This window comes from Pinus tabuliformis, chromosome 5_2, assembly GCF_031772625.1.
Source record: "Pinus tabuliformis cultivar Carrire ecotype Pingquan chromosome 5_2, CPIR1, whole genome shotgun sequence".
NCBI classification, from domain to species: Eukaryota; Viridiplantae; Streptophyta; class Pinopsida; order Pinales; family Pinaceae; genus Pinus; species Pinus tabuliformis.
In genome coordinates, this window is record NC_142306.1 from 97,110,262 (window position 1) to 97,126,674 (window position 16,413).

Below are 16,413 nucleotides of genomic sequence, written 5' to 3' on the forward strand. Positions count from 1 at the left end.
TTTTTCTTGTACAAAACACTAGTCAAAATGATAAAGATGCCTAATTTGACTAGAATGACACTGAATTTACTTGATAGATTTGTGTTCTCTTACTCTTATCCGCGAAATATTTTCCTTCCCTCTCCATTGAAATATGGCAACTAAATAGCCTATGATGTGCTAATCATGATCATTCAACCTACAGAACTTCGTATAACCCCAAAATATTACACAAAATAATGTACGAACTGTTGCCTTCCACATTCCCCCCAATCTTCTTATCAATGTTCCTTTGCACCTCTTAGTGCAATTTCTAGTTGTATTGTGTAGTTATTTTTTCTTTGAGGTTTTTATCTTCACACCCCTTTGCTAGTTGAAGTACTTATGGGAGGACATAGTTATCATTAAGAGGTAGAGAGTGATTTCATTGTATCCATGCAATTGCATATTTGGATACTTTTTCTTGGTGTGGATTTGGAAGTGTTTGAATGCCCCTTGGATATTTTATTGGTGTAACAGATATTAGCCAAACTTTGTGCTTACAATTTTAACATTTGTTTAGTGGTTACATTTCAGGATCCTTGTTAATGATCATTGTATTTTGACATCATGAATTAATTAATAATGAGAATAGCTCCCAATTCATTTTCTATACCCCATAGAGATTATAATTCATGTATCTTATTATTCATAATTGCATCATATATACTCTTTGTTTTTACTTTTTGGCATGCAAATAAATATTTTAGGGGTAGATTTTTATGCAGTCACAATAGATTTACATGATTCACAAGGTGAGAAATCAATCTTTGGTGTAATTGTAGATTTTATGTTTGATAATTATAGGTCATTTATAGGCTATAAATATCTTCAAAGTTTCACTTCTAATCTAGTATTTAACTGAACATATTATCTTATACGTAACTATTTTCCCCTACACCCACTTTACATAACTTCCATAACCATTAGGTAGGGACCTACAACTTCGATGCTATTTTGTTTGTTTAGTAAAAAAAATTGCTAAGATTTTACAATGTTTTATAATTTATTGAAATTTGTAGAATTTACAGTTTATAAAGTTTCAAGGTCTATGTTTTTAAAGTATAATTGTTTAAAGGGTGCTAGCTCAATGAAATAGCACCTGCTTTAGAAACAGGAGGTTGGTGGTTTGATTCCATTCTGCCTTGATATTTGTAAGGAATCACAATGATCATTTTTTGGTGAAAAAGGCTCTTTTGACCATCATCGATATGTTTATGGTCAAATTTTTGGACCATCACCAAAATATGAAATGGTGACAGTCAACGAACGCCATTGTATATATGCATAAATAGTGACAACCATGAAAGGTCCATCACCATAAATCATAGTTGTTCATATGAAATGGTGACGGTCACTATCTGTCATTATAATTATTGTTCTTGACGAACCTTGAATGTCACCAATGAGCTTATGGTGACATTTTTTGACCTTCACCAAAATATGAAATGGTGATGGTCAACAAATGTCACCATATATATGCATAAATAGTGACAACCACAGAAGGTCCATCATGATGAATCGTTGTTATTCATATGAAATGGTGATGGTCAATGTCCATCATTATAATCATTATTTGTGATGAACCTTGAATCTCAACATAACACCTATACTTTTGGTGGCATTCATTTTTTTATGATGGAGGCTAAAGTTTGTCACCATTTCTTATATGAAATGGTGGAGGTCACATTCCGTCATTATAAATCATTATTGGTGAATAACCTGTTGGAAATAATATTGAGAGGGGGGGGGGGGGGGGTAAATCAGTATTATCAAATCAATTAATTTCCTTTTCACAATCATATTTGTATACGCTACTTCGGCTATGTGAAACTGTGTATATACGCTACTATGTCTAAAGAAACCAACGTATATCAGAAAACTTAAGATTCATTAATTGTTTGATCTTTAATCAGTGCATCAGTACTTCATTAATCATAAGAACAGTAAGCAGGAGCAGTAAAACAGAACAGATCATCACACACATGGACACAAAGATATAAGGTGGAAACCCAATGTGGGTGAAAACCACCTGCTGCAATTTGTCTCTATCTTCTTTTAAATTAGAAACTTCCTTTTACAATGATTCTGTACTGGTGCAGTCTTATACCAGTACACAGGCTGCTACCTGCAGAAGGCTACAACCTTCTCTCGTTCTCCAGCTTCTCTTGGAAGGGAGCTACAACCCCCTTAGCTCTTGTACTAGCTAAGGTACTAGTACATAGGTGCTGACCTACAGAAGGCTACAACCTTCTCTTTTCTTCCAGGGACCACGTTTCATAAATTTTCAGACTGGATCCATGAATATCAATCAAACATCAAGTATATCTGCATTAACCAAACTCCTTTGTACAAAAAAATACTGAATCAACCAATAACTTCTTAGAATGTTGTAACCAGAAAACAATACTAGTAACCAAACACCAATTCTGAACCCAGAACACTACAGCAATAAACAGAAGCAGCTAAAACATATTTCATGAGATGTACGCTACTTCAATATGTGAAACCTGCGTGCATACGCTTCTGTATCAAGGCCAACCAGCGTATATGTTGTTTTAAGTTAGTGAACCAGCGTGTATACGTGCCTCTGCTGCGCTGAACCTGTGTACAGATCTATAAAAGATAATTTATCCTTTTTACTTATTCAGACATTAGTTATACCCAGATTATCATATTTATAGATCACGTCATGCGCCAAATATAACAGATCAAAAATCACACAAAGATACTTCTCTTCAAACTGCCTTAAGATCTTGACCCATCAATAGGACTTATCCTTCTACTTGTGCTCAAGTTCCTCCTTGATTTAGATCTAGTTATGCACCATAAACCAATGACAGTATTCTAGATCTTGCTCTTCATAAGATATTCAATACTTCAGTTGATCCCTTGCAAAATGATCTCCTTCCCTTTTTATAGACTTAGGCCTTACTCAAACCATGGTCCAAAACCATAGAGCTCCAATACTAGGTACTCAATACCTAGGTTCAACACTTTGGATGCAATACCAAGGACCAAAACCATAGGTTCAAATATGTTGGACTAAATACCATGGACCAACCATACGTTTTCCCACATGTACGCACTTTTATTTGCATGAAAGTGCGTGCATACATATACGTGTCTTTTGATCGGTACACCTATGTGTATACGCGATATTGTTAAGAGGAACTTGTGTATACCTCATTTTCTTTCATTCTGAGAGCCTGAATTGTGATCTTCCCTTTGAGTGAGTTGCCATCAAGGACAACACCTGTGCCATAGTGCCAAACTTGTGTCATAATGCCAACAATCTCCCCCTTTGGACTTGATGGCAACCCCAAGTCACTCAATAGAAAAGAAGATGGTACTTTGGGACATGAGGTCTACAGGAAGAAAACTCATACTGATAGCTATCTTCATGCTGACTCTTACCATCATCCCTCCCAAAAATCCGGCGTCTTAAACACCCTGGCTGTGAGAGCTTTCAGGATTTCTGACCCTGATCACATAAAAGATGAGATTGAACACTTAACCTCTGTCTTCAAAAACCTTGGATACAAGGAGTGGAGCATCAAGAAAGCTATAAGAAGGGCTCAGGATAGAGCCCTCTCTGAGCATTCCCCTTAAGACAAGAAGGAATATCAAGGGAAATTTTACGTTCCATACATCCAAGGGATTACTGATAAGATTGCAAAAATCTTAAAGAATAATAACATAGACACTCAATTTACAACATGTGGAACAATAAGGCAAATGATGAGGTCAGTTAAGGATAACATTGATCGTCAACAACTCAAGGGAGTGTACAAGATCGATTGCTCATGTGGCAAGAGTTATATTGGGGAAACAGGTCGGTCTCTGAAAATAAGACTTAAGGAGCATGCCGCTGACATTAAGAATGAAAGATCTCACACATCGGCCCTTGCAGAGTACTCGTCCAAGACGAAACATCATGTGTGTTTAGAAGACGCCAAGGTAATTGCAAGGGAGGACAACTATCATAAAAGAAAAATCAGAGAGGCCATTGAAATTATGAAATTCCCTCAGAACCTCAACAGGGACAATGGGAGTGAAATCAGTGGAAATTGGCTTCCTCTCATCAAGCAAATAAACCCCCGACCCTTGGAAGCTGAAAGTCGGAAATAAGGGGTCTTTCATTTCGAAGTTTAATTAATTAATTAAATCAATTAAAACAAATTAATTAATTAATTAAAACAATTAAAACAAATTAATCTAATTTAATTTAATTCAATTAATTTAATTTAATACAATTAATTATATTAAATAAAATAAAATAAAATTAATAATTTAATTCTTAATAAAATAATTAAAATAAAATAATTAAAATAAATTATGATATAAAAATATAACTAAAAATAACTTTGATTAAAAAATTAATTAATATAACAAGATGTAATTAAGATTATATTTGAATAAATATTAATCAATGGATTATTTGGAATTAAATTAAATTAAAACATTAGGAGATATCTTGGTTTTTATTGATTTTAAATTAATTAAAAAATCAATATCAATTTAAATAATATATTAATTTAATTTAATCTATTAATTAAAAATTTTTAATCAAATAAATAAAAATTTTAAATATAATAATAAAAAAAATTTAGAATTAAAGCTTTGGTTTTATTAATTAATTTCTTTAACAATCTTAATTAAATTTAATATGGTCTTGTTAATTGATTAAATTCTAAAATTATTTATTAAAAACAAATAAAATTAAAATTAAAATTAATTAATTAATTAATTTGATGAATTAATTGATTAATAGTCAATTAAATAAATTAATTAATTATTAATGGATTAATCAATCAATCAATTAATTAATTAATCAATAATTGATTAATTAAAGGATGGTTAGAATAATTTTATTAGATAAGAAAGGAATTAATTAATTAGACTAATAATGAATAATTAATAAAAGTTAAATTTTTTTGTAATTATTATAAATAAAAATAAATTAATTATTAATAAAAATTAGGAATCATGTGTCGCCCTTTATAAAAATTAGGGTTCTTGGTTTATTTATATCTGGTCGCAAGGCTCTCTTCTCTCAATAGTTTTCAATCATATTCTTTCTGATTTGTCCTGATGATGGACCCCCTTTGGGGTTTGAAACGTTGGGAGAATGAACTGAAAACTGTGGATAATCCGGATCATGAAAGTACAAAAAACTTCCACAGAAGCTTAAAATCTAACATAACTTCCCTGTACGGAGGGGAAACATGGAAGGAGATCTGTCTTCTCGAAATCCTGAGGATAAAAATTGAGAGGAGAATTGCAGACCTACAATTTCTGAAGCAATGTAGGAACAAGAAAATCATTCCTCCTTTTGCCAGGATAAATCACAGACTATTTAATCATTATAATAATAAGTCTTTTCTGAAATTAAGTTTGGCCCTAATTCGAAGTGAAATTAAAAGAACCAGAGCAGCTTTAGACAGGCTCAATCGCTTGGCCCTTTCCTTCCACCTGAAACTAACTTTAAAAATTAGCTTTGATCTTTGGAAAATAATTGATGCAAAAGCTGCATTGAAGGCCCAGTCAGAGGGTAGAATCGCCAGGGAGAGACAGTCCAAGAAGCTCGCCAAGTTGGAGGAAGGTGTGGGTTTTAATGCTGTAAGCAGAAAGTTGAGCATGCCAATCCCCTGCTCAGTTAAAACTTCCTGCGCTGCTCCCATCAAGATAACAGCGGAACATGTGATCCCTGACTATCACAACCCTTCATCAACAAAAGATCTGGACAGCGCTGATACTGAAAGAAAATACGCTGCTACTGAAAGAGAATACGCTGTTTGCATTGAGCAAGATGTTCAAACAGCAATACCAATGGATATCAATGAACACGCTATTCAAGAGCACCCAGTGATTAGCAATGAGCACATTGTTCAGATAATGCACGCTGTTCAACCAGCAAACGTTTCCAGCAGCAATGAAATTGTGGAGTACGCAGGTAGCATAGTCTCCTGCGTTGAGGAGCACACCAACAATAACCCTATGAATCACGCAGGTAGCATGACTCACACTGTCCCGGATGGTAATTGCAGCAATAGAAAAGATCACGCAGGTAGCATGACTTACGCTGTCCCTGATGGTAATTGCAGCAATAAAAAAGATCACGCAGAGAGTAGGACTGTCCCTGATGGTAATTCCTCCAGCAGCAATAAAAAGAAACATCACGCAGGTACCAGGATCCCTTACGCTGCCCCTGATGATAATTCCTCCAGCAGCAATAAAAACAAAGATCACGCAGGTAGCAGGACCTCCAGCAGCAATAAAAGTCCATCAGAAATTGTTAGTAAGGCTGTGGAAATTGGTCGGGCTGTAATTAATGACACCAACAACATTAATAGTGATGCTATAAGAATCATCAATGATTATAATTTATTTAAAGGTGTTGGAATTAAGTATACCGAGAACATAAAAGGTGATGCTAATAGAATCAATGGTGATTATAATATTTATAAGAATGGAAGCAACTCTGAGGGTAAAGATCTTGATGCTGAAACCAATTCAAGCCATAAAGCTACCAGTGATAATTCTGAAAATGATAGGTTTGCTATGGGGAACCCCATTGCTCCCAATAAGCATGATAAAAGAATTGTGAATCTCTCGTCTATAACTCTCAGCTCTGAAGAGATCAATATTCTGAGCAAGGGATTGGGATTTGCGGTGTCACCTAAGAACATTCCCTTTGAAAGCATCATTTGCAACATTGAGAATGGGACTCAAGGTCTTTCCTCAAACGACAGGGAGATATTAAGACAAGAATGTGCCCTAGCTATGTTGAAGTCTAAACGCCCAAAGAGTAACTTGAATAAAGAAGGGCGAGAGGCTCTTAGATCTCTCAGAAATAATGATAAGATTGTTGTTCTTAAAGCTGATAAAGGTGGCGCCACCGTTGTGTTAAATAAAGAAGATTACATTCACAAAATGAATGAGCATTTGAGCTGTGGAAGTTATAGAAGAGTCAATTCCAACCCCATTCCCAAGGTGATAAAGCAGGTCAAGAAAGCCATCATGGAAACCAACCTAGATGATAAAATAAAGAAGAAGCCGATTCCCTCGTGTGAGGTTATTCCTAGAATATATGGGTTACCAAAGATCCATAAGGAAGGGGTTCCCCTTAGACCAATTGTTAACACCATTGGTTCCCCTACCTATGAATTAGCCAGGTATGTAGCTAAAATCCTAAAACCTTTGGTTGGTAACACTGACTCTTTTATAAAAGACTCAAGTGATTTTGTAAAGGTTATTAAGAATAAAAGGGTGCATAAAGATGATATTCTTGTAAGCTTTGATGTCGTATATTTGTTTACAAAGATTCCTCTTGATGAAGTTGTTCATGTTATAAAGATGGCCACCGATCCTGAAACAGCGAAGCTTGCAGAAATCTGTTTGCGGTCCACTTTTTTCAATTTCCAAGATCACTATTATGAACAAATTTCTGGAGTCGCCATGGGTTCCCCGCTCTCACCTATTGTCGCCAACCTATACATGGAGTACTTTGAAAGAAAAGCCCTTGGTTCATTCCACTTGAAGCCAACATGGTGGAAAAGGTTTGTTGATGACACCAACCTAAATTGGACTCATGGTAAGGCAGAACTTGAGAAGTTCTTCAATCACCTTAACTCTATATCTTCCGAAATAAAATTTACAATGGAGCTTGAGGAGAATGGTAAGATCCCCTTTCTAGACGTTCTGATCAATAGAAAAGAAGATGGTACTTTGGGACATCAGGTCTACAGGAAGAAAACTCATACTGATAGCTATCTTCATGCTGACTCTTACCATCATCCCTCCCAAAAATCTGGCGTCTTAAACACCCTGGCTGTGAGAGCTTTCAGGATTTCTGACCCTAATCACATAAAAGATGAGATTGAACACTTAACCTCTGTCTTCAAAAACCTTGGATACAAGGAGTGGAGCATCAAGAAAGCTATAAGAAGGGCTCAGGATAGAGCCCTCTCTGAGCATTCCCCTCAAGACAAGAAGGAATATCAAGGGAAAGTTTACCTTCCATACATCCAAGGGATTACTGATAAGATTGCAAAAATCTTAAAGAAGAATAACATAGACACTCAATTTACAACATGTGGAACAGTAAGGCAAATGATGAGGTCAGTTAAGGATAACATTGATCGTCAACAACTCAAGGGAGTGTACAAGATCGATTGCTCATGTGGCAAGAGTTATATTGGGGAAGCAGGTCGGTCTCTGAAAATAAGACTTAAGGAGCATGCCGCTGACATTAAGAATGAAAGATCTCGCACATCGGCCCTTGCAGAGCACTCGTTCAAGACCAAACATCATGTGTGTTTAGAAGACGCCAAGGTAATTGCAAGGGAGGACAACTATCATAAAAGAAAAATCAGAGAGGCCATAAAAATTATGAAATTTCCTCAGAACCTCAACAGGGACAATGGGAGTGAAATCAGTGGAAATTGGCTTCCTCTCATCAAGCAAATAAACCCCCGACCCTTGGAAGCTGAAAGTCGGAAATAAGGGGTCTTTCATTTCGAAGTTTAATTAATTAATTAAATCAATTAAAACAAATTAATTAATTAATTAAAACAATTAAAACAAATTAATCTAATTTAATTTAATACAATTAATTTAATTTAATACAATTAATTATATTAAATAAAATAAAATAAAATTAATAATTTAATTCTTAATAAAATAATTAAAATAAATTATGATATAAAAATATAACTAAAATAACTTTGATTAAAAAATTAATTAATATAACAAGATGTAATTAAGATTCTATCTGAATAAATATTAATCAATGGATTATTTGGAATTAAATTAAATTAAAACATTAGGAGATATCTTGGTTTTTATTGATTTTAAATTAATTAAAAAATCAATATCAATTTAAATAATATATTAATTTAATTTAATCTATTAATTAAAAAATTTTAATCAAATAAATAAAATTTTTAAATATAATAATAAAAAAAAATTAGAATTAAAGCTTTGGTTTTATTAATTAATTTCTTTAACAATCTTAATTAAATTTAATAGGGTCTTGTTAATTGATTAAATTCTAAAACTATTTATTAAAGACAAATAAAATTAAAATTAAAATTAAAATTAATTAATTAATTAATTTGATGAATTAATTGATTAATAGTCAATTAAATAAATTAATTAATTATTAATGGATTAATCAATCAATTAATTAATTAATTAATCAATAATTGATTAATTAAAGGATGGCTAGAATAATTTTATTAGATAAGAAAGGAATTAATTAATTAGACTAATAAGGAATAATTAATAAAAGTTAAATTTTTTTGTAATTATTATAAATAAAAATAAATTAATTATTAATAAAAATTAGGAATCATGTGTCGGCCTTTATAAAAATTAGGGTTCTTGGTTTATTTATATCTGGTCGCAAGGCTCTCTTCTCTCAATAGTTTTCAATCATATTCTTTCTGATTTGTCCTGATGATGGACCCCCTTTGGGGTTTGAAACGTTGGCAGAATGAACTGAAAACTGTGGATAATCTGGATCATGAAACTACAAAAAACTTCCACAGAAGCTTAAAATCTAACATCACTCAAAATCATTCTCCCCCTTTGACATCAAGGGAAAAGGGTTATGCTCCCCCTGAATACACGATGAAATCTCTGCTCTGCTATGCTGTCCAAGCTCCCCCTAACTGTAGGCAAGGTCTGAAAGAAGATGTCCTACAAAAGAAACATTAATTTATACATTATAAAAGACCTTCCTATCACTAAAGACTCATACATACATCCATCTCCCAACCAAGTGGGGACTGACTCATCTACCCAACCAAGTGGGGATACACCAAGAATTTACACATGATAACAACAATAACATTACTTCATCCATCCTAGGCATAGTGGGGAAACCAAGATAGGCCATTACATGGCCTTGATAAGAAAAGAAATACATGACATAAAGACGAAATATCTATAGCAAGACTAGCATCTGTCAATCATCAATCATCATAACCCTCAATCATCATTCAGACCAGCAACCATGCTCTTCCTCATGCACCTGTTCCACTTGAAATTAAAACAACTGTGAATGTAAACCAAGATCTTTTAAGATAATGCCAACAATGCATTTTTAGAAGAGCATATGCTCCCCCTGAACCTGTGCTAGATGGTCTCTGCCAGACCTATATCAGACTCTTTTCATCCTGAAGCTGGCCCACCAACATATACGCGACTGTATCTTCATAAACCAGCGTATGTACGCGGATACTCCTCATGAAACTTGCGTACAACCATTTTTCTCTGAAACAGACAAGATTCAACAGCGAGATGATGCGTCGACTACACCCAGCTTCTATTTGAGGTATTCAAATGTCTCCTTGGGCGGTGGTTTGGTGAGTATATTAGCAACTTGTTCCTTAGAGGGAACATACTCCAATTTAACCTTTTGTTCAAGCACTTGTTCCCGGAGAAAATGATACTTGATAGGTATGTGTTTAGTCTTTGAATGCATGACAGGATTCTTTGAAATACTAATTGCACTTGTATTATCACAAAAAATGGAGATAGGTGGAGTACAAGTGATTTGAAGGTCTTGCAATGTTTGCATCATCCAAAGGAGTTGTGTGCAGCAAGGTGCAGAAGCCACATATTCTGCTTCAGTTTTCGATAATGTGATTGAACTTTGTTTCTTGGTGAACCATGATACTAATCTGGAACCCATAAAGAATGCACCACCACTAGTGCTTTTTCTATCATCCATGCTTCCTGCCCAATCTGCATCTGTATATGCATGAAGTGTGAGATATGTATCTCTAGGATACCATAAGCCATAGTTTTGAGGTCCTTGAAGATACTTGAAAATTCTCTTAACGGCTTGAAGATGAGTTTCCTTTGGATTTGCTTGAAACCTTCCAACTATTCCCACTACATGCATAATGTCTGGTCGAGTACCTGTTAGATAGAGCAGACTACCAATCATGGATCTATAGGTTGGTTGATGTACTGTTGCTGATTCATCATTTGCACTGAGGCTGCATCCTGTTACCATAGGGGTACACACTGGTTTCGAATCCTCCATCCCATATTTCTTCAAGATTTGCTTGAGATACTTGGTTTGTGATAGAAAAATGTCGTCTTTTTTTTGTTGGACTTGTAAACCAAGAAAATATGTGAGCTCACCAAGCATGGACATTTCAAATTCTTTCTGCATCACCAAGGCAAAATTTTGACTCATGTCTTCTTCATTGCTACCAAAAATGATATCATCAACATACACAACAAGTATTAGGAACTTATCATTGTCAATTTTTATATATAGATTGTTATCTATTGATCCTTTTATAAAACCTTATTAATTGAGGTACTTATACAACCGATAATACCAAGCCCTTCGAGCCTGTTTGAGGCCATAGAGGGTCTTTTTGAGTCTGCATACAAGTTTTGGATCATTTCCAAGAATAAACCCATCTGGTTGTTCAATATATACTTCTTCATCCAAGTCTCCATTTAGGAAGGCAGACTTCACGTCCATTTGAAATACTTTGAACTCTTGAAAGCTAGAAAGAGCAAGGAACATTCTTATGGCCTCAAGTCTAGCAACTGGTGCAAAAGTTTCTTCAAATTCTATACTTTCTTGTTGAGCATACGCTTTACAAACAAGTCTGGCCTTGTTTCTAATCAAATCTCCATTTTCATTCAATTTATTTTTGAATATCCATTTTGTTCCTATGACACTCTTATCTTTTGGTTTAGGAACCAACTCCCAAGTGTTATTCTTTCCAATCTGTTCAAGTTCTTCCTCCATGGCCTTTACCCAACATTCATCCTTGCATGCCTCTCTTACATTTTGTGGTTCATTGGAGGAGAGTAATGCTAGATAACTTGAAGCTTCTAAAATGGTTCTTCTTGTTTGTACACCTGCCTCCTTTTGCCCCAAAATTTGGGTTTCTGGATGATTCTTTTGAACGTACCTGGATGGAGTCTTTTCTTCTATTCTTATATGTTCTTCTGGTGCCTCATGGGTTTCTTCTTCATCATGAATCTGATTTGATGTTGAAGGATAGTCTTCATCATCTTTGAAATCTTCAGATTTTACTTGCCTAGGAGTGTTCCCTTCTTCATCAACCACTACATCAATACTTTCAACAATTTTTCCAAGTCTTTTATTGTAACACTTATATGCTTTGCTATGAGGAGAGTAACCAAGGAGAATGCCTTCATCTGCTCTAGGTTCAAACTTGCCAAGGTTTTCATCAGTCTTTTTGATGTAGCATTTACTTCCAAAAATTTTGAAGTATTTAACTGTGGGAGTCTTACCATAACAAAGTTCATGAGGAGTCTGAGTGTTGTTTACCCAGACGTTTGTCTTGTTGAGGATAGTAATGGCAGCAAATGCGGCTTCACCCCAGAAGGTTGCGAGAGTTCCAAACTCATCAAGCATAGCACGAGCCATTTGTTGAACCGTTCTGTCCATCCTTTCCACTACTCCATTTTGCTGAGGGGTCCTTGCAGTAGAGAATTCCCTTCTTACTCCATGTTCTTCACAAAAATCGAAAAATTCATCTGAGGTAAATTCCCCTCCTTGATTAGATCTGAGGCATTTGATTCTACGATCTGATTTGTTTTCAACCAAGGCTTTGAATGCTTTGAACTTTTCGAAGGCTTCATCTTTATGATTCATAAGTCCTAACCAACACATCCTTGGAAAAGTTGTCAATGAACAATACAAAGTATTCTTCTCCTCTAGGAGACGTTTTCCTAGATGGACCACATACATCAGTATGGACAAGTTCAAGTGGCCTGCTAGCTGATCCTTCCTTCTCAGGGAAATTAGTTCTGGTTTGCTTACCAAACTAACATGATTTTCATATTGTATTGTCTGGAATTCTAATGTCAGGGAGATCACGAACTGCCTAATATTTGCATGCTTTCCTTATCTGAGAGAAGCTTAGATGCCCCAATCTTCTGTGCCATAGCCAGTGTTCATCATTCTTGCTTAGATAGCATTGTTGTTGTCCTCCCTTGAGTATGTATAAATTATTTGGAGTTCTTATGCCTTTGATCACTGTTTCTCCTGTATCAAGCTCATGAACAATGCATCCATTTGATCGAAATATTACTTCATTTCCTTGATCACACATTTGACTGACACTCAATAGATTATTCTTTAAGCCATCAACATACATAACATTTCCAACCTTGAACTTTTCTTTCAAAAACATAGAACCTTTACCTTTTATGAGTGCAGGGGTGTCATTTCCAAACGAGACCTTCTTTTCCTTTTCTAAGGCACTATATGATTTAAGTTTTTCTCTATCACCTGTCATATGTTTCGAGCATCCACTGTCGATGTACCACTGATTTTCCCGTCCTTCCACATATAAGGCTATCCCACATCGTTCTGGTTGCGATTCTTTCTTTCTCCATGTTTTAGAATTCAATGAAACTTGCTCCTTCTGAGTTGTTTGCCGAAACCTACTCCTGCATTCGGAATCTTCATGACCGAAGTTGTTACAAATAGAACATTCTACTTCATTCTCAAGAGCAGAAAAGTTATTGTAGGTCCTTTTCATGATCCCAGTCATACTCCTTCGTTTTTGAGCTTCTCTAGTCATGATGGTCCTGTAGGCAACAAATTGAGCAGCTTTGTGACCAAAGTTATGACAAGAGAAACATTGGCCATTGAAGAAATTTTTGCGATTATCTAACCTACCAACCAAATGATTGTAGTTTCCATTGACATCCATTCTTGAGGCAAATTGAGAATGATTTACCTGTGGTTGGTTGAAGCTTATGTTCATCCTTGAAGTAGATTGCCCCCGATTTACTTGGTAATTTTTGTTCATTCTTGAAGCAAATTGTCCCTGATTTACTTGGTGATCTTCATTATGCTTTTGCTGTCGATTGTCAACCTGTTCACTTTTTCTTGTTGCATTAAGATAGATTTTGGAGGTGGATGGAATCTGTGCTTGCTTCTATGCTTGAGACGCTTCTTCAGTATATCCAAGACTTGTCTTGATTGGAGGAGAATGCTGCACTTTGATAATCTCATCTAAAGTTTTAGATCCCTTAGCAAATCTAAGATTAAGAGCTTTTGATTTCTCAATATCTTTTCTAAGTCCCACAATTTCACATTCTAACTTTTCATTGTGTTTTTCTCTTTCAGCAAGTTGGAATGTCAGAGTATCTATAATCATATTCTTTTCTTCTAAACAAATTTTGAGTTTAGAAATTTCTTCATAAAGGCCTTCTTCATCTATAGCATCCAAAAAATAATTATCTTCAAAAGCCATCAAAAGTCTATAATCATTACATTGTTCATCTTCATCACTATTTGAATATCCATCACTGTCTTCATGTGTATAATAGCTCTTCTTACTTACATTCTGTTTTCTATTCCATCTAACTGGTTCCTTACCTTTGTCAAGTTTATCTTTATGAGGACACTTGGCAGCATAATGACCAACTCTTCCACAAGCAAAGCATTTGAAAGGCAGCTTACCTCTAAATCTTCCAGTTCCCCGTTGAAGGTTCTTGACAAAATTTGATTCTTCCTCTTCTTCTGACATATGTCCTGACTCATTGTAATCTCCTTTTCTTGAGGCTTTGAATGTAGCTTCTCTCCTGTCTGATGGTCCCCCTTTTCTCATTTCGTAAGTAGTTAGAATTCCGTGCAGCTGTGACATGGTAATGCTTTGTAGATTCTGTTTTTCTTCTATGGCAGAAACTTTTGAATCAAACTTAGGAGACAAAGATCTTAGAACCTTTTCAACCAAAACAACTTCTTTTATTTCTTCACCCAAGTTTTTCATACAATTAACAATCTCATCTATATGTAGGAAATAGTTAGCCATGGTTTCATCATTATGCATTCTCAGATTTTCATATTGAATTCTGAGAGTTTGTAGTTTTTCTCGTTTTACCTATTCATCTCCTTCATAGCTCAGAACAATCTTGTCCCATATTTCTTTTGCGGTTTTGAGCTGCATAACCTTGACGAATTTTGATTGAGATAGGCTCCCTAATAGAGTATTGACAGCCTTTGCATTTGTTTCATACTGCTTCTTACCACCCGTATCTATAGGAGCTACTGATAGAAATGTGTATCCTGTTTCCACAATATCCCAAACTTCTGTACCAAGCGATTGAAGATAGGCAGTGATTCTTACCTTCCAATAGACGAAGTTGCTCCCATCAAAAATTGGTGGCCTGGTTGATGCTTCTTTTTCGTAGTTTGTCATGATGATAGATCTTCCTTCAAGCAATCAAGCTTCTTCTGAAGGACCTGCTCCGATTCCAATTGTCGGAAATCATACTGAGAGGGGGGGGGTGAATCAGTATTATCAAATGAATCAATTTCCTATTCACAATCAGATTTGTATACGCTACTTCGGCTATGTGAAATTGCATATATATGCTACTATGTCTAAAGAAACCAGCGTATATCAGAAAACTTAAGATTCATTAATTTTTTGATCTTTAATCAGTGCATCACTACTTCATTAATCATAAGAACAGTAAGCAGGAGCAGTAAAATAGAATAGATCATCACACACATGGACACAAAGATATAAGGTAGAAACCCAATGTGGGTGAAAACCACCTGCTACAATTTGTCTCTATCTTCTTTTAAATTAGAAACTTCCTTTTACAATGATTCTGTACTGGTGCAGTCTTATACCAGTATGTATGCTACAACCTGCAGAATGCTACAACCTTCTCTCGTTCTCCAGCTTCAATTGGAAGGGAGCTACAGCCCCCTTAGCTCTTGTACTAGCTGAGGTACTAGTACGTAGTTGCTGGCCTACAGAAGGCTACAGCCTTCTCTTTTCTTCCAGGGATAACGTTTCATAAATTTTCAGACTAGATCCATGAATATCAATCAAACATCAAGTATATCTGCATTAACCAAACTCCTTTGTACAAACAAATACCGAATCAACCAATAACTTCTCAGAATGTTGTAACCAGAAAACAATACTAGTAACCAAACACCAATTCTCAACCCAGAACACTGTAGCAACAAACAGAAGCAGCTAAAACATATTTCATGAGATGTACACTACTTCAATAAGTAAAAACTGTGTGCATACGCTTCTGTATCAAGGCCAACCAGCGTATACACTGTTTTAAGTTAGTGAACCAACGTGTATACGCGGCTCTGTTGCGCCGAACCTACGTATATATCTATAAAAGATAATTTATCCTTTTTACTTATTCAGAAATTAGTTATACCCAGATTATCATATTTATAGATCACGTCATGCGCCAAATATAACAGATCAAAAATCACACAAAGATACTTCTCTTCAAACTGCCTTAAGATCTTGACCCATCAATAGGACTTATCCTTCTCCTTGGGCTCAAGTTCCTCGTTGATTTAGATCTAGTTATGCACCATAAACCAATGACAGT